The 20,842-nt window shown below is 54.4% G+C and overlaps 2 long non-coding RNA genes across 2 annotated transcripts; both read left to right on the plus strand.

The window, feature by feature from the left end:
* The first annotated feature begins 1,568 nt into the window (after positions 1–1,568).
* LOC139795438 (uncharacterized) lies at positions 1,569–17,370 on the plus strand. The gene is made up of 2 exons (XR_011725492.1): positions 1,569–1,802; positions 16,951–17,370. It is a non-coding gene; the product is annotated as an uncharacterized lncRNA (long non-coding RNA).
* Positions 17,371–20,574: 3,204 nt separating this feature from the next.
* On the plus strand, positions 20,575–20,842 carry LOC139795598 (uncharacterized). Its single transcript, XR_011725586.1, has 3 exons — positions 20,575–20,616; positions 20,692–20,732; positions 20,806–20,842. It is a non-coding gene; the product is annotated as an uncharacterized lncRNA (long non-coding RNA).

The following is a 20,842-nucleotide window of genomic DNA, read 5'->3' on the forward strand; positions in this document are numbered from 1 at the left end:
TGTTGCATTCTGTGGAGGGGTGATCTGTGCAATGCACCAGTTACCTGGGGTGGCTTCTGTGGGGCCCTGGCTCACAGGGTCAAACCTTTAGCCCCAGCTCCGTGTGTGGGTCCGCGCACCCTCCCTCCCCACCCCACCCCGGGCGCTTCCCGTGCTGCGGGGGAGCGCGGGGCTGCGGGACGAGGCGGTCGGTGACACCGCAAAGGTGGTCGGTGTGCACCAAGACAGAGCGACTGTGCTGTGGGCACAGCTGGGGACTGCAGCGGTCCCTGTCCTCGTGTGTGCATTACACGCACATTGGAGCTGAGCTTTTTTTTTTTTTTCATTCCGGCCCTTGCGGCCCTTCCTGGGTGCAGAGCGCAGGGCTGCAGCTGTGGGCACAGCACGGGCATTGGGGTCTGTACAGCTGCGGTGGCACTTTGGGCATCTAGGGAATAGTCACTTCCAGGCGTGTGATGCTGTGCTGCTTCCAGGGTGATGGTGGCGCTGCTGCCGCACGGTTGCCTCTTGCCAGCTCCAGAGCCACCGCCTCCGCTCCTGACGCCTCTGCCGCCGCTGTTGGCGAAGCTGGCAGGCAGAGTGTGGAACTCCAGCCTGGCAGGGGCCGCCAGCTTTGGTTGCTCCACTGTGCCGCCTGCCTCCGGGGTGAGGAGAGGGGCGGAAGGGGCGGGGACAGTGAGTAAGGGGGAGGAGGGGCTCGCCGCGGGGCTGCTCTGGGCTGGTTTTGACCACTGCCCTGGGGCAAGGTGGGGGGGAAGGGTGGAATGCCCTGTCCCGTTCCCGCCTTTTGCTCACTGGTTCCCTGGGGGCAGGAGCGCGTGCCTGGGGCAAGGTGGGGGGGAAGGGGGAGGGGGAGTGGAAGGTCCCCGGTTCCCTGGGGCGGGAGTGTGTGGGGATGTGGGGCAGAGGCAGTCTCTTAAGCGCCGCTGGCCAGTCAGCATCCCGAGAGGGTGGAGACTGAGAGGTCGGGAAAGCATGAACCAATCAGCGCGTGGATCGCCACAGGAAATGGGTTGGGTGCAGCAGAGTCTGATCCAATGGAAAGCTTCCTCCTGGCGTCGTGCGGCCAATCAGCGAGTCCCGAAACTTTACAGCAGTGACTCCTCAGTGTGAGGGAGCGACGGTGCTGACAGGGATTTGAAATGGCGGCTGTGAGCTGCGGGTGGGGAAAATGTGGCCGGGGAGGGGGGCATGGGGGGCAGCGCAGGAGTTGGGGGTGGCGGGAATAGCTGGGGGGGATCCATGGGCATGGGAGGACCAAGAGGGGGGTGTGGGGATGGCAGCGGCTGAAACGGGCGGGGAGAGAAAATGGTGTCCGGAGAGGTGTCTCCCGGCACAGTGACAACGACTTGGACGGCGATTTTTTGTTACTGAAGATGCAACCACACGGGCACGTGTGAGTTGTGGGGCTGGTTGTGAGGCTGGGGGGAGGGAGGGGACAAGGGGACAGGGGCAGAAGGGACCAGCATGGGTGTCCAAGAGCAGGGGGGAGGGCTATGTATGTGAGAGGGAAGGTGAGCCCAGGGGGGAGAAAGAATGCAGTGAGGAGGGAGGGGTGAGCACAAAGTGTACACAAAGAGTGTGCATCACACATGTGGTGTGTCTGTACTCCGGGGTGGGGGTTTAACACAAAAAAGGTATGGCCGCACCCAAAGGGGGGCAGGGTTTTTACACCTGGGAGTATGTCCACAGAGAAGGAGGTGGGACCTGTGCCCATGAGAGGGGCGTGTCTGCATGGCAGCGGCTGTGGCTTGTAGCAGCAGAGGGAGATCCAGCTCTGCTATGGACCTGAGGTAGAACAGGTACTGGGGGAGTGGGGTTTGGGGGGGGAAAGGACACACACCGACCCCTCGGGACAAGTGGGGATCCACACCTGACCCACAGTCACCTCCCCATTGGGTATCTCAGCTGCCTTATAGTCTCCCAACCTGCTCCACACAGACCTCTAGTGCTCCATTGGGCATTTTAACTTCCCCACATATGCCCCCAGGCTGCCCTTTTGTTCCCTAACCTGCCCCACACAGACCCCCAGTGCCCCATAGGGTATTTTAACTGTCCCACATGGGCCCCTCAGCTGCCCTATCTTTTCCTCACCTGCCCCACATAGACCTGCAGTGCCCCATTGTACTTCTCAGCTGCCCCATAGTCATGGGTGAGTTGTGTGGGGGGTCTGGGGTGTGTCCACACCCAAATGCTGTGGGGTTTCCATTACCTGGGGTCTGTCCATTTATTGGAGGGTGAGGCTATACTCAAAGGAACCCCACACCCCAAGTGGGTGGGGTTTTCACCACATGGGGGGTATGTCCATGTTCAGGAAGGCAGGGCTTAAGCTAAGTGGACGCAGTTTGCTTCACACAGGGAGTGTTTATTTCCAAGAGGGCGGGGCTTAATTCAAAGGGGGCAAAGCTTGCATTACAGGAGCAATGTGTCCATGCGAAGGAGGGCATGGCTTAATTCGAAGGAGGTGTTTCCACAGCGATAAAGGGTGAGGTACGTGTCACAAAGGGGGGCTGTCCACTCCTACGAGGGCAGGGCTATGCCATAACGGAGCGTGTCCACACCCAAAGTGGGTGGGGTTTGCTTCACATGGAGTGTTTATTCCCAGGAGGGCTGGGCTTCATGCAAAGGGGTGTGTCCCCACCCAAATAGGGTGGGGTTTTCATTACAGGGGGTGTGTCCACATACAGGAGGGCAGGGCTTTATATGAAAGGGGCGTGTCCCCATCAAATGGGGCAGGGTTTGCATAACACGGAGGGTGTGTCCACTCAGGAGAAGGGGACTATAAGGAAAGGGGGCATGTCCACAGCCAAATTGGGAGGGGTTTTCATCACACTGGATGCATTTATTTCCAAGGAAAGTGGGACTTAACACAAAAGGGGCATGTCCACAACCAACGGGGTCAGGGTTTTTAAATCACAGAGGGCGTGTCCACTCAGGAGAGCGGGACTATAAGGAAAAGGAGTGTTTGCACACCCGAAGTAGGAGAGGTTTTCCATCACACTGCGTGTGTTTATTCCAAGGAGGGCAGAGCTTAATGCAAAGGGTCGTGTCCACAGCCAAAGTGGGTGGGGATTGCGTAAAACAGGGAGTGTTTATTCCCCTGAGGGCGGGGCTTAAGGCAAAGGGGGTGTGTCTCCACCCACAGGGGGTGAGGTGTGTCCATTCAGGAGGGCGGGGCTATAAGCAAAAGTCGGTGTGTCTGCACCAAAAGTGGGTTGGGTGTGCCCCACATGGGGGAGTGTCCATCTGAAAAGGGTGGGGCTTAACCTGAAAGGAGCGTGTCCCAACCCAAAGGGGGTGTGGATTGCATCACATAGCAAGTGAATAGTCTCAGGAGGGTGGGGTTTAATGCAAAGGGGGTGTGTCCACACCCAAAAAAGCAGGGTATTGCATCACATGAGGGGCATGTCCATGCACAGGAGGGCGTGGCTTAACCTGAAGGAGGCATGTCCACAGAGATAAAGGGTGAGGTATGCATCACGCAGAGGGTGTGTCTACTCCTAAAGGGTGGAGTTCAACACAAAAGGGGCATGTCCACGTCCATCACAGGCAAGTTTATTGCCAGGAGGGTGGGGCTTAATGCAAAGGAGAGGGGTTTGCATCACATGGGGTGTAGTTAGATAGGGTCTGGCGGTCAGAAGATACCATGCTGTACAGGAAGACAGGGCCCCTTCTCTTATCAGTGGGTAGATAGTGATGTAAGCGGACAGGAATGAGATTGTAAACCTAAGCTATATAAGGCTGTATCACCTGCAAATAAACGCCATTTTGCTTTTTCCACCCCATTGGTGTCTGTAAGCACGATGGACAGAGTTCGCCGTTCCTGAACCAGGTCGCCATGCCTTCGTTAGGCAACAATGGGGGGGCATTTCCATGCAAATGAGAGTGGGGCTTAAGATGAAAGGGATGTGTCCACTCCTAAGAGAGTGGGCCTTTAAGTAAAAGGGCGTGTCCACACCCAAAGCGGGTGGGGTTGTCATTACAGGGGGTGTGTGGTGAGATAGGGCCTGGCGAACGGAAGATCTCGCGTTGTAACGGGAACTCAGGGCCCCTCTCCCTATAGCCAATACCATGCAACCAGTGACACGACGGAAGTGACGTACTGAAGCCCTAGGTATGTCTATATAAATTCGTGTCACGCTTCAATAAACTCTCTTTGCTGCTCATCCCACCTCGGCGTCTGTTGCTTAGCAACCGCGTGCCACTCCGGAACCGGGTCGAGCCTTTAAACGAAAGGCAACAAGTGGTGCTGAAACCCGGCCTTAGACTTCAGTAATCGTTGGAGTGGCAGTACTAGCACTTTAGTTAGGGTTGTGCGATACTTTCCCAGTCAGGGGGTTGAAGGAATATTGTTCCAGGCCCGGAGATTGACGGGAGACGGTCATTGGAAGATTTGTTCCCGGTCGAGGTTGGCCGTAGATGGTCCTGTACCTAGCGACTGACGGAAGTTTTCGGGTCCCAGCCCGGAGTCGATGGAGGTGTGCTTTCCCGACTCGAGCTCAGAGGACGTGTTCCAGACCGGACCGACAAGGGAGGATGGAAGCCCATTAAGGTCGTATCGCAACTGCATAAGCAGTGGGGTATTGATTGTAAAACAATCGATTTTAAACTCACGGTTCCGAGGCTAATACAATTGGGAGCAATTGAGCACCCGGTGGATATTCTCCACCCAGAGGTTTGGCCCAAGTGTACAGTAGCGCTGGCCGAGGAGACGATCTCCTCAGGTAGTGGGAAAACTTTGAAAGCGTGGGGGAAGATCCGGCAGGCTCTGCAAAAAGCCATGCAGGAACAGGAGACCTGGAGGGCAGCAAGGGACTGTCTGCTGGCCGTCCCGAAGCTGGGGGTCGGGGCGACCACGCAGACCTCGCGCCCACCAGAGGTTGGTGACCTTGCAGAGCCTCAGGACTTCCAGGAGGGTGATATATACCCCGAGTCCCCGTCCCCCCGCGCCGAGTCCCCGTCCCCCCGCGCCGGCTCCCCCTGCCGCGCCGTTTCCCCCTGTCGCCGCGACACGTCCCCTTCCAGCCGCGCTGATTCGCCTCGCCGAGGGGCCGGGTCCTCATCCCGCAGCCGCGAACCCTCGCCCCGCCGCCCCAGGTCTCCGAGTCCCGCGGGACGGCAGAACCCATCTGCTGCGCCCCCGCCGGAGGACCGAGACCGGGCAGAGTCCTTCTGGGACAGGCTGGCTGAGGAAGCCAGGATTGCCGCGGAAGGGTTCGGGGCCAGGCCACCGCCATATGCCCCCCACTACAACGCCGAACAGCAGGGGAAGGGGCAGGGCGCAAGTGTACCCGACGGGAGCGGGGAGGGAGCGACGGGAGCGGGGAGGGAGCGCTGGTTTCAACACGTGCGTGCGCCAAGAAGGGGAAAGAGCTTGGGGGGAAGGAGGGCGGTGGGGACACTTGGAGATGGGAAGGAAGCGCAAGCGAGAGGCTAAGAATTGAACACGATAACATTCCATATAAACGCTCTCATGGGGGGACAAAATATGCCCACATGCAGAGCATGTGGGACCGGAGCGCACGTGCTCGCACAGGAAGTGGGCGGAGCCTCACCCCGCCCGCCCACAGGGGCGGTAGGCAGGACCGGAGCTCCTCTGCCTGCCCAGGACCTGGGCGGAGCCGCAGCCCGCCCACCAGCAGGGGGGGCAGGCGGAGCCAGAGCTCGCTCACTCGCAAAGGGAGTAGGCGGGACCAGGGCTCGAGAAAAAAGTACCGGAGTCCGGAAATAACCAGTCAATCGAGTTCCGATTCTGGATCAAGTATTAGTTCGGACGAGTCGTCCGGAACTGAGTCAAATTCAGAGAAGGAAGAAACGGCGGCAGATAGGATTAAAAGCAAAAATATACCCGCCCGCAATATAGAGGAACTGCAAATTGAAAAGATTTAGGGTTTAGGAAGGGCAGGTCCTGCCTGACCAACCTGATCTCCTTTTATGATCAGGTGACCCGTCTGGTGGATGAGGGGAAGGCGGTGGATGTGGTCTACCTGGACTTCAGCAAAGCCTTTGACACCGTCCCCCACAGCATTCTCCTGAAAAAGCTGTCAGCCCACAGCTTGGACAGGAGCACCCTGTGCTGGGTTAGGAACTGGCTGGAGGGCCGGGCCCAGAGGGTGGTGGTGAACGGGGCTGCATCCAGTTGGCGGCCGGTCACCAGTGGTGTCCCCCAGGGATCAGTGTTGGGCCCAGTTCTGTTTAATATCTTTATCGATGACTTAGACGAAGGGATTGAGTCCATCATCAGCAAGTTCGCAGATGACACCAAGCTGGGGGGAAGTGTCGATCAGCTGGAAGGCAGGAGGGCTCTGCAGAGGGACCTGGACAGACTAGAGAGCTGGGCCGATTCCAATGGGATGAGGTTCAACAAGGCCAAGTGCCGGGTCCTGCACTTTGGCCACAACAACCCCATGCAGCGCTACAGGCTGGGGACAGAGTGGCTGGAGAGCAGCCAGGCAGAAAGGGACCTGGGAGTCTGCATTAACAAGAAACTGAACATGAGCCAGCAGTGTGCCCAGGTGGCCAAGAAGGCCAATGGCATCCTGGCCTGTATCAGAAACAGCGTCACCAGCAGGTCCAGGGAGGTGATTCTTCCCCTGTACTCAGCGCTGGTGAGGCCACACCTCGAGTACTGTGTCCAGTTCTGGGCCCCTCAGTTTAAGAAGGATGTAGAGGTCCTGGAACAGGTCCAAAGGAGGGCAACCAGACTGGTGAAGGGACTCGAGCACAGGCCCTATGGGGAGAGGCTGAGAGAGCTGGGGCTGTTCAGCCTGAAGAAGAGGAGGCTCAGGGGAGACCTCATTGCTGTCTACAACTACCTGAAAGGAGGCTATAGCGAGGTGGGAGCTGGACTCTTTTCACAGATGACCTCCAACAAGACAAGAGGACACAGTCTTAAGTTGTGCCAGGGGAGGTTTAGGTTAGATATTAGAAAGAATTTCTTCATGGAGAGGGTGATTAGGCTATGGAATGGACTGCCCGGTGAGGTGGTAGATTCTCCGTCCCTGGAGACATTTAAAAAAAGACTGGATGTGGCACTCAGTGCCATGGTCTAGCAACTGCTCCGGTGGGTCAAGGGTTGGACTAGATGATCTCTGAGGTCCCTTCCAACCCGGCTAATTCTATGATTCTATGATCCCTCTCACGAACTGGGAGGAAATACAGAATGTATGCGCCGACTTGGTCCCAGACATAGGAGTGTTCCCGGTCCAGGTGGCGGGTGGGGGACAGAGGAGCAATACGCCGGTAAACCCTAAGGCTGTGCAGGCAATTGTTAAAGCAATTGCGGACAAAGGGCTTAATTCTGCTATGGTCTGCACCCTCGTAGATGGGGTTTTCGGGGGAGATGACGTGCTCCCGTATGATATAAAATATGTTTGCAGACTGATGTTTGATGGGGCAGGTATGATTGTATTTAAACAAGATTGGGAAGAAAACTGCATGAAGAGACTAGCCCAAGTAACTGGGGCGGATCACCCATTACATGGCTCCAACCTACAGCGACTAATGGGTATAGACCCAACAATGATTACCCCTCAGGCACAAGCCTTAGGCCTATGGGCCCACAAAGTTATGACAACTACCCGTGCAGCCAGAGCAGCCATTCGCACAGCCTCCAGTGTTATTATCAAGTCATTGCCATGGGCCACAATAAAGCAAGATGAAAATGAGAGCTTTATAAGTTTTGTGGATCGCCTCCAATCAGTGGTTGATTCTTTGTCCCTGCCTGCAGAGGCGAAAGGCCCGGTTGTTGCAGACTGTTTATGCCAACAATGTAATTCAAAAACCAGAGAAGTCTTACGATCACTGCTGGTGGGGTCAAGCCTTGCAAACATGATAAGCATGTTGTAAATGAAGAGCATCTAGCTCCAATTCATACGGCTGCCCGCGCATCGACTGCAGTGATGGCGTGTTTTAAATGCGGCCAGACGGGCCACATTGCGGCAACCTGCCCTCGGTTGGAGGGCCCACCAAAAGCACCTCCCCCACCCAAGAACCGATCTAGAGGACCATGTTGGACCTGTGGAAAGAACGGACATTCTGCTAAGGACCATAGAGCTAAAAATCAGGGAAACAGGGCGGGGAGAGGACATCCGGGTCGCGTGCGATCCTCTCCCACCTGGAATGTGGGGCGACCCAACTGTGCCAACCCTGGATGGGGTGGGGCACCCCCGAATCCGCCACCCCCTCGAGAGGTGACCAACTTCATGGTCCAGCTGGCGGCCTAGCCGAATCCGCCTCCTTCTCAGGGACAGCAAGGACCATCCCCTGGGGGAGAGACCCCAAGGTGGCCTTGGCAGTAAAATGTAACAACCCACCAGTGGTGTGGGGGATCTGTTCTCTCTATAATATCCCAAATGACACCACCATTAGTATCCCCTTTTTGATTGACACTGGAGCAGATGCTACAGTTATTCCTGAGACGATTTGGCCTTCACGATGGGAGTTGGTAGATGCCCCCACGGTGGGTGGAGTCGGGGGACTTACCCGAGCACTAGAAGAAGGCCCACTGGTCATAATTAGAGATGAGCTGGGAGAATGGGCACATGGGTGGAGACTGGTCTTGACAGGGCGAGGGTATGCCGCTGTCGTAAAATGACGGCAGAGTTAAATGGTGCCCGCTTAAGTCTATTAAACCAGACCTCCAGAATAAAACTAATGAAATCTGTGAGTTGTTGTCCACAGGACTATTTCATCGGACGCCCTCTTAACCCGTACGTCCTGATGGCAAGAGAGGACGACCAGTTAACAAGCGTCCAGCCCGCTCCTGAGACTTCCGCCGCACCTGAGACTCCTGTGCCGGGAATGGGTGCTGTGAAGATGGGAGGATCAGACGATACTGCGAAAAGTCATCACCTCAGGGCCCCCTAGCTTTCAGATATCCCCTTGTGATTTAGTCCCTACAAACCCTTGTTTGGGTCACGTAATGTACTATATGTGCCCTAGCTACCTCAGCTTCCAACCTGTTACTAACTCGCACCCATCTACGGTGCCTTGTGTTTCTACTCAGGTTTCTGGTGTATATTTTTATATGTGTTTTTCATATATATATTTTTTTACATGGATTTTTTACTAATATCACGAGTATCTTACCGGTTGTTGTGTTTTAGCTAGTTTTAGTTAAGCGTGTGTGTTAATCTGAGAGAATTAATGTGGTTGCGGATATCAGTAATCCTGGGATATCGAAGTAAATGACCCCTGGCGTGCAGTCTCAGACCTGGCCAGTCTGACGCTGACACCGGAAGACGTTGCTCGCTGATGGCTGGGAGGCCGGCCACCTCTTTAGCCTCGGTGCAGCAACATATAACAGCATGGTTTTGTCCATGATAGTTTCTGGATTACCGATACCTGCAATATGTTTGATTTAAGCTTATTTTTAGGTTTCGATATTGGTAACTTAATTGAACATAGGGAAGGGGGAAATGTGGTGAGATAGGGCCTGGCGAACGGAAGATCTCGCGTTGTAACGGGAACTCAGGGCCCCTCTCCCTATAGCCAATACCATGCAATCAGTGACACGACGGAAGTGACGTACTGAAGCCCTAGGTATGTCTATATAAACCCGTGTCACGCTTCAATAAACTCTCTTTGCTACTCATCCCACCTCGGCGTCTGTTGCTTAGCAACCGCGTGCCACTCCGGAACCGGGTCGAGGCAACAGGGGTGTGCCCAGAGTCAGAGGGGTGGGGCTATATCCAAAGGGGTGTGTCCAAACCCAAAGGGAGTGTGGTTTTCATCACAGAAGGGGCATGTCCATGCTTGAAAGGGTGGGGATTACGTTACTAAAGTGTTTTTCTCAGGAGGGCAGTGCTTAACAAAAAGCTTTGCCTATGCATAAAGGGGGCGGGGTTTGCATCACACAGGGGGGGTGTCCATGCAAAGGGAGGGGGGGGGGCTTAACACAAAATGGGAGTGTCCACAACCAGAGTGGGTGTGTCCACACCCAAAGGTGGTGGGGTTTGCATCCCATAGTAGGTGTGTCCAATCTCAGGAGGGCAGGCCTTAAAGTAAAGGGGGTGTGTCCACACCCAAAAAGGGGGGGGGTTTCATCAGATGGGGTGTATGTCTGCCTAAAAGGGTGGGGCTTAACCTGGAAGAGGTGTGTCTCCACCTCAAGGGGGTGGTGGTGTGTTTTTTGCTCCTTAGGAGGGCCTGCACATAACAAGGGGGCACGGCTGCGACGTCTTGGGCTGCGTCTCTTTGGAGGGGGTGGGGTCTTTACGCAAAAGGGGTAGGTGCATGAGACCTGTAGCCAGGGGACATGTCTCACACGGCCTGAGAAGGGGCAGGGCCTTTATACCTGCACGTGTGACCAAAGAGGAGGTGGGACCTGTGCCCATGAGAGGGACGTATCTGCACGGCAGTGGGCATGGCTTGTGGCAGCAGAGGGAGGTGCCGAGGTACTGGGAGATCCAGCTCTACCATGGACCCCAGGTGGAACAGGTACTGGGGGAGTGGGGTTTGGGGGGGACAGGACACACACCGACCCCTAGGGACAAGAGGGAACCCACACCTGACCCACAGTAACCTCTCCATTGGACATTTCGGCTGCCTTATAGTCTCCCAACCTGCCCTGCAGACCCCCAGTGCCCCATTGGGCAACCTAACTACCTCAAATGGGCTGCTTAGCTGCCCTATTGTCTCCCATTGGCCCTCAGATTATTATCCACTGCTGGTAGTCCAGGTTGGCCGTGATGACATTAATGGAAGAAGTACCAGGGTGATTAAAAAGGACTTCAAGGCCCTGGGTCAATTAGTCCATGGGACAGGAGCACAGGTGGTGTTCGCCTCAGTTCCTGCAGTAGAGGGGATGAATGAGGAGAGGAATAGGAAAGCCTATCTCATCAATAGGTGGCTAAGGGATTGGTGCCACCGGAGGAACTTTGGGTTTTTTGACTATGGGCCAAATTTCAGCATACCAGGTGGGCTGCGTCTATCTAACAGGGGAAAAAGGACTCTAGCCCATAAGTTGGTGGGCCTGATAAGGAGGGCTTTAAACTAGGTTTGAAGGGGGAAGGGGAGCTCCAGAAAGGAGCCCAAGGGTGTACAGCCCAAGTTAAGAGACAAACCAGCAGCCCAGCTGAAGTGCATGTACACCAATGCACGCAGCATGGGCAACAAACAGGAGGAGCTGGAAGCCATCATGCAACAGGAAATCTATGATGTAATTGCTATCATGGAAATGTGGTGGGATGAGTGCCATGACTGGAGTGCTGCCATGGGTGGCTACAGGCTCTTCAGAAGGGACAGACAGGGAAGGAGAGGTGGAGGGGTAGCCCTATATGTTAGAGAGTCTCTTGACTCTGTAGAAGTTGAAGTTGGTAATAATAAGGTGGAGTGCCTGTGGCCCAGAATCAGGGGGAAGGCAAAGAAATCTGACATCCTGGTGGGAGTCTGTTACAGACCACCCAATCAGGAGGATGAGGGGGATGAATTATTCTACAAGCAGTTGGCAGATGTTTCAAAATCATCGTCCCTTGTTCTCGTGGGTGACTTTAACCTGCCGGACATCTGCTGGGAACTCCACACAGCAGAGAGGAGACAGTCTAGGAGATTCCTAGAGTGTATAGAAGATAATTTCCTGCTCCAGCTGGTAAATGAGCCTACCAGGGATGGAGCCCCGCTTGACATTCTTTTCACAGAGAGGGGCTGGTGAGAGATGTAGTGGTCGGTGGATGTCTGGGACTCAGCGATCATAAAATAATAGTTTTCAATATTCAGGGATACAAGGAGGGTCGTCAACAAAACCTCTACATTGGACTTCCGGAGGGCAGATTTTGGCCTATTCAGAAGACTAGTCCAGAGTATACCCTGGGATACAGCCCTTGAAAACAAAGGGGTCCAGGAGGGATGGACGTACTTCAAGGGGCAAGTTTTGAAAGCACAGGAGCAGCTGTCCCGGTGTGCCGAAAGGCGAGCTGGTGGGGAAGACGACTGGTCTGGCTGAACAGGGAGACTTTGAAAGAAATTAGGGTTAAGAAGAGGGCCTACCAATTATGGAAAAAAGGGCTAACTACTCAGGAGGAATTTAGGAACATAGTTACGTCGTGTAGAAAGAAAATTAGAGAGACAAAGGCACAACTTGAACTGAATCTCGCCACCTCTGTGAAGGATAACAAAAAGTCCTACAGATACATCAATGGCAAAAGGAGGGGCAAGGAAAACGTCCATTCTTTACTGGACATGGGCGGGAATATAGTTGTCAAAGATGAAGAAAAGGCTGAGGTATTTAACACCTTCTTTGCCTCAGTTTTCAACAGTAAGACAGGTTATCCTGAGGACAGCTGGCTTCTGGAGCTTATAGAAGGTGACAAGAATCTAAACAGCCCCCCTGCAATCCAGAAGGAAACAGTCAGTGACCTATTGAACTGCTTGGATCCCCACAAGTCTATGGGACCAGACGGGATCCACCCAAGGATGATGAGAGAGCTGGCAGAAGAGCTCACAAAGCCTCTCTCTATCATGTACCAACAGTCCTGGCTAACTGGGGACATCGCAGATGACTGGAAGTTGGTGAATGTCACGCCAATCCACAAAAAGGGCCAGAAGGAGAACCCGGAAAACTACAGGCCTGTCAGCCTGACCTCAGTGCCTGGCAGGGTTATGGAACAGATCATCTTCAGTGTAATCACACAGCACCTGCAGGATGGGCAAGGCATCAGACCCCGCCAGCATGGGTTTAGGAAGGGTAGGTCCTGTCTGACCAACCTGATCTCCTTTTATGATCAAGTGACCTGCCTGGTGGACGAGGGGAAGGCTGTGGATGTGGTCTACCTGGACTTCAGCAAGGCCTTTGACACCGTCTCCCACAGCATTCTCCTGAAAAAGCTGTCAGCCCACAGCTTGGACAGGGGCATCTGTGCTGGGTTAGGAACTGGCTGGAGGGCCGGGCCCAGAGACTGGTGCTGAACGGGGCTGCATCCAATTGGCGGCCGGTCACCAGTGGTGTCCCCCAGGGATCAGTGTTGGGCCCAGTTCTGTTTAATATCTTTATTGATGATTTAGATGAGGGGATTGAGTCCATCATCAGCAAGTTTGCAGATGACACTAAGCTGGGGGGAAGTGTCGATCAGCTGGAAGGCAGGAGGGCTCTGCAGAGGGACCTGGACAGACTGGAGAGTTGGGCTGATTCCAACGGGATGAGGTTCAACAAGGCCAAGTGCTGGGTCCTGCACTTTGGCCACAACAACCCCATGCAGCGCTACAGGCTGGGCACAGAGTGGTTGGAGAGCATCCAGACAGAGAGGGACCTTGGAGTTTGGATTGACAGGACGCTGAACATAAGCCAACAGTGTGCCCAGGTAGCCAAGAAGGCCAATGGCATCCTGGTCTGTATCAGGAACAGCGTGGCCAGCAGGTCCAAGGAAGTGATTCTGCCCCTGTACTCAGCGCTGGTGAGGCCACAGCTTGAGTACTGTGTCCAGTTCTGGGCCCCTCAGTTCAGGAAGGATATCGAGGTCGTGGAGCAGGTCCAAAGGAGGGCAACTAGGCTGGTGAAGGGACTCCAGCACAGATCCTATGAGGAGAGGCTGAGGGAGCTGGGGCTGTTCAGCCTGGAGAAGAGGAGGCTCAGAGGGGACCTCATCACTCTCTACAACTACCTGAAAGGAGGTTGTAGGCAGGTGGGGGTTGGTCTCTTTTCCCAGGCAACCCTCAGCAAGACAAGAGGGCACGGTCTCAAGTTGTGCCGAGGGAAGTTTAGGTTGGACATTAGAAAGAATTTCTTTACTGAGAGGGTGATCATGCATTGGAATGGGCTGCCCTGGGAAGTGGTGGATTCTCCGTCCCTGGAGATATTTAAAAAGAGACTGGATGTGGCACTCAGTGCCATGGTCTAGTAACTGCAGCGGGAGTGGATCAAGGGTTGGACTTGATGATCTCTGAGGTCCCTCCCAACCCAGCCAATTCTATGATTCTATGATTCTAACCAGCCCCACACAGACCCCCAGTGCCCCATAGGGCATTCTCACTGCCCCACATGGGCCCCTCAGCTTTCAGTTGGGCATCTCAGCTGTTCTGTAGTCCCTCAGTCAGCCCCACAGGTGCCCCAGTGCCTCATATTGTATCCTGATTGCCCCACTGAGCATCTCTGCTCCCCGATAGTTCACCACACAGACTCCCCTGTGCACCATTGTGCATCTCAGGTGCCCCGTAATCCCTTAATCTGCCCTACAGAGATGTCCATATGCCCCATAGGGCACCGTAGCTGACCCACAAAAGCCCCTCAGCTGCCGCCTAGTCCCTGAATTTGCCTTCAAAGGGCCTTCCGTTGCCATATTGTCCTTTTATCTGCCCTATATTGACCCCTAAGGCCACATGGGACCTTGTAACTTTGTTTTCTGCTTTCAATGTGCCCCATAAGACCCCCCCAGTGTCGCATAGATACTGCTCCCAGTGTTTTACACGGGTCCCCAAATTGTTACATAGAGTCCCACAAAACCAGCCCCAACTGTGCTGTTCTCAAGGGCCTTACCAGGGTCCCACTGCCCCACAGGGCACCTTAAATACTCAGCAGGGCTCACCACCTGCCCTGTAAGTCTCCCAGTGCCCCATGGGGCCTCCTTACTGCCCCCTATGGGTCCCCTGACACCTCATGGAGACTCTCAGGTCCCCATAGGGCTCCTCCCAGGGCCAATAGGGTCCTCACCAGCCTCACAGGGCCCTCAAGTGCCTGATAGGGCCTGTGACCCCATAGGGCCCCCAGTGCCCCATGGGACTCTAAATAGCACCCAATAAGCATCCGTTGTTGCCCCATAGAACCCCCTCCACATACCCCATACTACTACTGCATGCCCTGTGGTGAACCCCAGTGCCCCACTGGGCCTCCTGATTACCCCACAGAGCCCCACGCCTGTCCCACAGGGACTCTATTTCATAAGGACATGCATTGCCTCATAGATATCTCTACTTCTCTATAAGGGCTCTTGACTGCACAGTAGAGCCCTTAAGTGTCCTATAGCACCCCTCAGCTACTCTACAGCAACTCATATTTACCCTCAAGAGACCCCCTAACAGCCCCATAAAGTTTTTTAATTCCCCACTGAACTCTCCACCCGGGGGTGGTGTCCCCCTTATTGTCCTACAGGGCGTCTTTTGTTCCACAAGGTCCTAAAAAGCCCCATTGGAGGCTCCAGTGTCCTGTAGGGCCCCTCAACACCTACATACTCCCCTCCAGTGCCTGATAGTGCCTTCTAACTGCCCTGTAGAAATCCTCTGCCTTATGGGCCCTGCTAATTGCCTCATTGGGACTTCCAGCTGCCCCATAGTGATTACTAGTGCCCCACAGGGCCTCCCTCTTTCCCCATAGGAAACCCCAGTGTGCCATAGTGCTTTTTACCTGTCCCACAGGGTCCTACCAGTGCCTTATAGAGCCCTCAGTGCCCCATAGTGCCTCCTAACTGTCCCCAAAGGAACACCCAACAAACCCGTGGTGAGCCTCAGTGCCACACAGGGCCACTGTGACCTTCCCCTCCAAGGGCCCTTAGAACCTCAAAGCGCTCCATAGGGCCACCTAAGTTTCCTATGTGGTTCTCATTACCCCATAGTGCCCCAGACCTGCCTCACAGGAGCCTGCAGTGCCCTATGAGGGCCCCAAAAAGCCCTATAGCAACCACTAAACGCCCCATAGAGCCACCCAGTTGCCCTGTAGGGAATCCTAGTGCCCTCTAGAGCCCTCAGTGCCACACAGAGCCTCGTTGCGCCATGTAGCCATCTACCTGCCCCATAGGGACCCTAATACACCATGCACCATCTACCTGCTCCATAGGAACCCTTAAATACCCTACAGGGGCTTTCTCAGTGCCCTGTAAGAACCCCAGTGCCGCATAGGACCCCCTAGTTTCCCCATACTATAGGATGCCCACCTGCCCCACGAGGATCTGCAGTGACCCATAGGGGCTGCCAGCTACCCCGTAGTGCTCTCCACCTGCTCCATGTGGACCCCCAGTGCCCCATCCCATTTTCTTGCAGTTTATCTTGCAGTCCCACTCAGTTTCCTCTCGGTCTCTCCCTACCTTTCCCAGTCCCAGTTCCCTCAGTTTGGCCGTTCCTCCCAGCTATCCCCCAGGGTTAGGGAGAGCCCTGTGTATTGTAGTTCTTTCCAGTCCCAATTTCCTTCAAACTCCATTTCCCTCTCCACCTTTCCTAGTTCTTGATAATGCTTTGCAATGGGAGAGGGCTGGGGCACTGGGAAGGGGCATTATGGGATACTGGTTTATACTGGTGGGCACTGGGTGGGCCCCTTAAGTGAGGGTGGAGGAAAAAGGTACTTGGGTGGTGTTGCGGGGCAGGAAAAGACCCCTGGCTGGTGGTTGTGGGGTGGTTTGGGGAAAGGACAGTCTGTGGGGCACTAGGAGGGGGACTCTAAAATGAGGGAGGGTCGGGGTGGGGCACTTGGGGGTTGCTGTGGGGCAGGAGATGACCCTTAGGTAGTGTGTGGGGTGACTGTGGGGCAATGGGGAGCTGGAGGGTACTTAGGGGTCTCTGTGGGGTGAGACATGGGCTGAAGGGCACTTAGGCTCAGTGGGGTTCTGGGGCTGGGGGGCACTTGGGTTGTGTCAGCCTCATTTGTCGATCACTGTGGGACAGAGGGGGATCCCTGATCATTTTTTCTGTCCCCCAGAACTGGAGTTAGATTTGTGGGGCTGCTTCCCCACAGCTTTCCAGGGGACCTGGCCTGCCTGACCAGTGCCTACTCCAGGCTCCAGTGAGCATGACCCACAGCTGCCTGCCTGCCCCATAGATACAGCTGTGCCCCATAGATTTCATCATGTACAGTTGTTGGCCCCTCCCTATGAAGTCATCACTTTATGCCTGGTGACATCACTGCCCTTTTCCTCGGGCCAGGCTATGTAGTCCAGGTTTTGTATACGCAGTGGATTTTGAAGGATAACTCTAAGTAGAAGTATCTTTAAGAAATAAAAAAAAAATAAACTTATCTGTGTGTCCTCGTAGAACAGCAGAGGAGCAGGCTTGTGTAGGATAGAGGAGTGCTGCAGATTCCCTGGCACTCACTGACCCTGAAGAAGAACGAAGAATTGTAAATAACTTAAGGAATTTGCTATCTGGATGATGTTATGTCCTGGAACCCAGTGTCTCTGGTGGGAATGGGTAGATAAGATTTTATGTTTGTAGGAAGAGCAATTTGAGGTGTAAATTGTAGACTGATCAATAGATATCGGGATACTATATAAGTCTTGCGAGCCACACCATCAACAATTCTGATTGTGCACAGCAATTGGAGTCCGTTCCTTCATGTCTTCAATCATGTCCTAATTAAAAAAGACTTGAAAATGTAATGAAGGAAAAGCTTGTGTTGGTAGAGGAAGAAATGTAAAAGAGAAATAAAATAAAAAATAAAACCAACAAAAACCAGATTTAACTCCAATATCTGTGTGGGTATGAAAATGTGAAATAGGACAGAGGAGTTCACCGGAGACTGGAGATGTGTAAGATGAGAAGTGAATATTTTTGTGTTTCAACAGTATCAAAGTAATTTTGTTTCCCCTCCCCAGCCTCCATGCAATGTGCCACCCCAGCTGCATCATGTCCCCACGCCCCCTCTAATCTTGTCCTCATCCCCCATGCGTGTCTCTGTGCCTCTACCCATGTTCTGTCTTGGTGCTGGGCTCCTTGTACTTGTCCTGTGCCCACCCGAGTGTTTCTGCCCCCTGGGGTGCAGTGGCTCTGTCCCCCTGATCTGGGCCACACTCCTGCGGGTGGCTCTGTCTGCCCTGTGGATGGCCACGTCCCTGATCATGACCACACCCCTGGGTGTGGCTCCGCCCCCTGCCCTGGGTGGTGCCTCTGAGCCTGACCACGCCCCCATGCATCTCTTCACCCACCTCATGCTTGTCACAGCCCCCTGTGTGGCCCCGCCCTCCCACACGTGTCTCCACCCCCTTGCCTTTGCCCTGCCCCATACTTGACTCCGCCCCCTCTGTGCTTTGCCCTGCCCTCCCATTTGGGGCTGCACCCCCCTCCCTTTGTTTCCCCACCCTTCAGGGCTGGCTCTGCCCCAACCGTGCTTGGCCCCTCCATGGGGGAGGGGGAGGTGACAGGGGGACAAAAAGGGATGGGGGGTGAGGCCTCGGTTCATGTTTTGGGGGGCAGGAGTTAGGGAGGGAAGAAGCCTACCCAGAGTGGCCCTGCTCCTGCTTCCTGGCTCCTGATTGCAGGGGGTGGGCGACGGTGCTGGGCTGGGAGGTCCCAACCTCCTCAGGGGTGATGTGCTGTGCAGTGCTGGTGGCTGCACCCCAACCTGTCTGGGCCCTACCCCCAGTTTTTAACCTTGCCCTTGGTGGGTGACCCCCTCTCCCTCCCATGTGTGGTCCCACCCCTCCAAGCAGGGCTCTGCTCCAGGGCAGTGAAGCTCCTTGCCCATGAGCAGGCTGTGCAGATGGGGTGGTATTCAGCCAGGTTGGTGTCAAGGGAAACTAACTTGTGGCAACTCAGTGCAGCACTTTCCAGTTGTGTTTGTAGGTGCTGTGCGGGTCCTGTTGGAATTCAATGGGTATTTGGGGTGAGCTGGGATGGTAGCCAGGAGAGTCAAGGGGCAGGTAACCTCTCACAAACACAACAGGAATTTTGTGTCGTGCTGGTATCTCATGTGCCTCAAGAAATCACAGTCACAGCATTGGATTCTGGAATGAGCAGATGAGCAGAACACCATGGGGGGAGCTGACGAGTCGGGTGCTGAAGAGGTTGGCAGTGGCTGGCATGATGCTCACTGGCAGCACTGACTGTGGCTTGGTTCCCTCCCCCCTTCTTGTCATTGTGGCCCTGTCCTTCTACTCCTCCCCCCATGGGTGTGGCCTTGCCCTTCTTTCCCACCCCTCCTCCTTTCTTTCTCCCTCATTTTCCTTCTTCTCTTTCCTTTTGTTTATTTTTCTGGCTCAGTTCAGGCTCTAAGTCTTGTCTCCAACTCTGTTGGGATTTCTGAGGAGTCTAAATGAACATTTTCCTGCCTTCAAAGTGCCCTGGGGGGGTGTTGGCAGCCCCTGGGGACTGAGCTCCCAGCTGTGGCAGGAGTAGGGGATGGTTCTCTGAAGGGCTCCAGCTGGGGCTGGGGTAGCCCAGGTATGGCCAGTCAGGTTGATGAGGGGGCTTTCCCAAAGGACTGTGGGGAGGGGCTCAGGGTATATAAGCCTCCACCTCTACACAGGGGCTTGGTCTGTTCAGAGGCTGTGTTGTGCTTGGAGCTCTACCAGGTAAGAGAAGCAGGGCTGGGGGCTTTTGGCTGGTGCAGTGGTTGTTTGCTCTGTCTTGGTATTTTTTGGTGGTTCCCCAAGTGGTAATGCCTGCAGTGTTCAACTCTAGAATGAGAGGGTAAGTGGAACACCCAGGGGCTCTTTGGAGGAGTTCGGTGTTCTAGAAGAGGTGAGTGTTACTGGTATGGGACTTGCTGGTGGTACTGTTGGTTGGGATTTTTTCATGGCACATGATGAACAGGAACCCTGTGCCTACTGGAACATCCCATCCCCCTGATGTGGCTTTCCTTGTTGACCATGGCTTTAGGTGCCCAGCCCTCTGAAAAATAAGTGGAACCAGGTGTGGGGAAGGGCTGGGCAGGGAGGGGGAAAGTTGAGAATTGCAGGGAGGGGGTTGGAAGTTAGTGTAGGGGAGAGGGCTGTCCAGGAGCAGCCCCCTTTGGTCAGGTGAAGGGACCAGGTTAAATTCCAACACAATGCAAACATGGGCGGGGCAGCTCTAGCCTTTGTGTGTGGTGGTGTGCAGTTTCTGCTGTTTGTTTTTGTCTTAGAGCTTTCTATGGCCTTGGTGTCCTTGTTGTGCTCACAGAGTAGGCCTTGCGCCATCCCTAGGCTCTGAAACACCTTATCAATACATTCAGTGATGCATTGTCTTGCATAACAAATTCACAACATGGAAGTCTTGTTTATCATAACTTTCTCAAAGGTTGTTCTCTGGCACGTTCTTCCTAACTGCATCAGCATTTCTAATTGTGGATTTTCTTAAACTGGGACTGGTTCCCTATATCCTTAGGTCTTGAATCCAGGCTTCTCATTTACCTGTTATTAAGCTTAGAAAGAAGCTTCTTTTAAAAGGTGGTGTCCTTCGACACTCTTGGGGCCCCAATGGAGCATCCATGTGTCACTCTCGCATCCCTGGATATCTTCCAGCCTAGCTGTCTTGGATCCTGGGATCATTCATCTTCCTGTGAGTTTCCTCTAGAGGTCAAGTCTTGTGGTTTGCAGCGTTGTGTATTGGGTCGGCCTCAGCATTGAGAGTTTGGTTTGGAGCTGCCCTGCCTACACTGTAGGGTCAAGGGTCCTTGGAAGAGTGGAATTGTCCATGTGTTGAGCAGCATTCCATAGAGCGAAGGTTGGTAGGCTGCAGGAGCAGTTATTTCTCAGGTGCTGACTTGCTGTGGAAGGCATTGGTATCGCCTGTTTTTTGTGTTTTCTATGTGCCCTCCAAACCTCATTTAGGCACCCCACAAGGCTGGCAGGCAGATGGGCAAGGGGTCAAGGTAAAGGAGCGAGCAGGAGGTGGACATCACAAAGGGCTGCCTGTTGTTTGAGGCAGTATCTTGGCATGTGATTTTCCTTTGACTTTTGCAGGTGCCACACAAAGCCATGTGTTGAGGAGCACTTGGGGAAGGTGAGATGGCTGCGGGCTGGCTCATCCAGAGATTTTTTTTTACGTCAACTCGGTTGTTTCCCTTTGTTTTTGCAGATGCTGCACGTGCCACCTTTGGAGGGGGAAGAGCGCTGGAGGTGAGACGGGATGGTAACGAGGAGGCTTGATCTCGCAAGCAGAACAGGAATTTTGTGTCTCCTGGTATTTCAGGTGCCAGAAGCGATGGTGGCCATAACGTGTGGAAGGA

This window comes from Heliangelus exortis, chromosome 3, assembly GCF_036169615.1.
Source record: "Heliangelus exortis chromosome 3, bHelExo1.hap1, whole genome shotgun sequence".
NCBI classification, from domain to species: Eukaryota; Metazoa; Chordata; class Aves; order Apodiformes; family Trochilidae; genus Heliangelus; species Heliangelus exortis.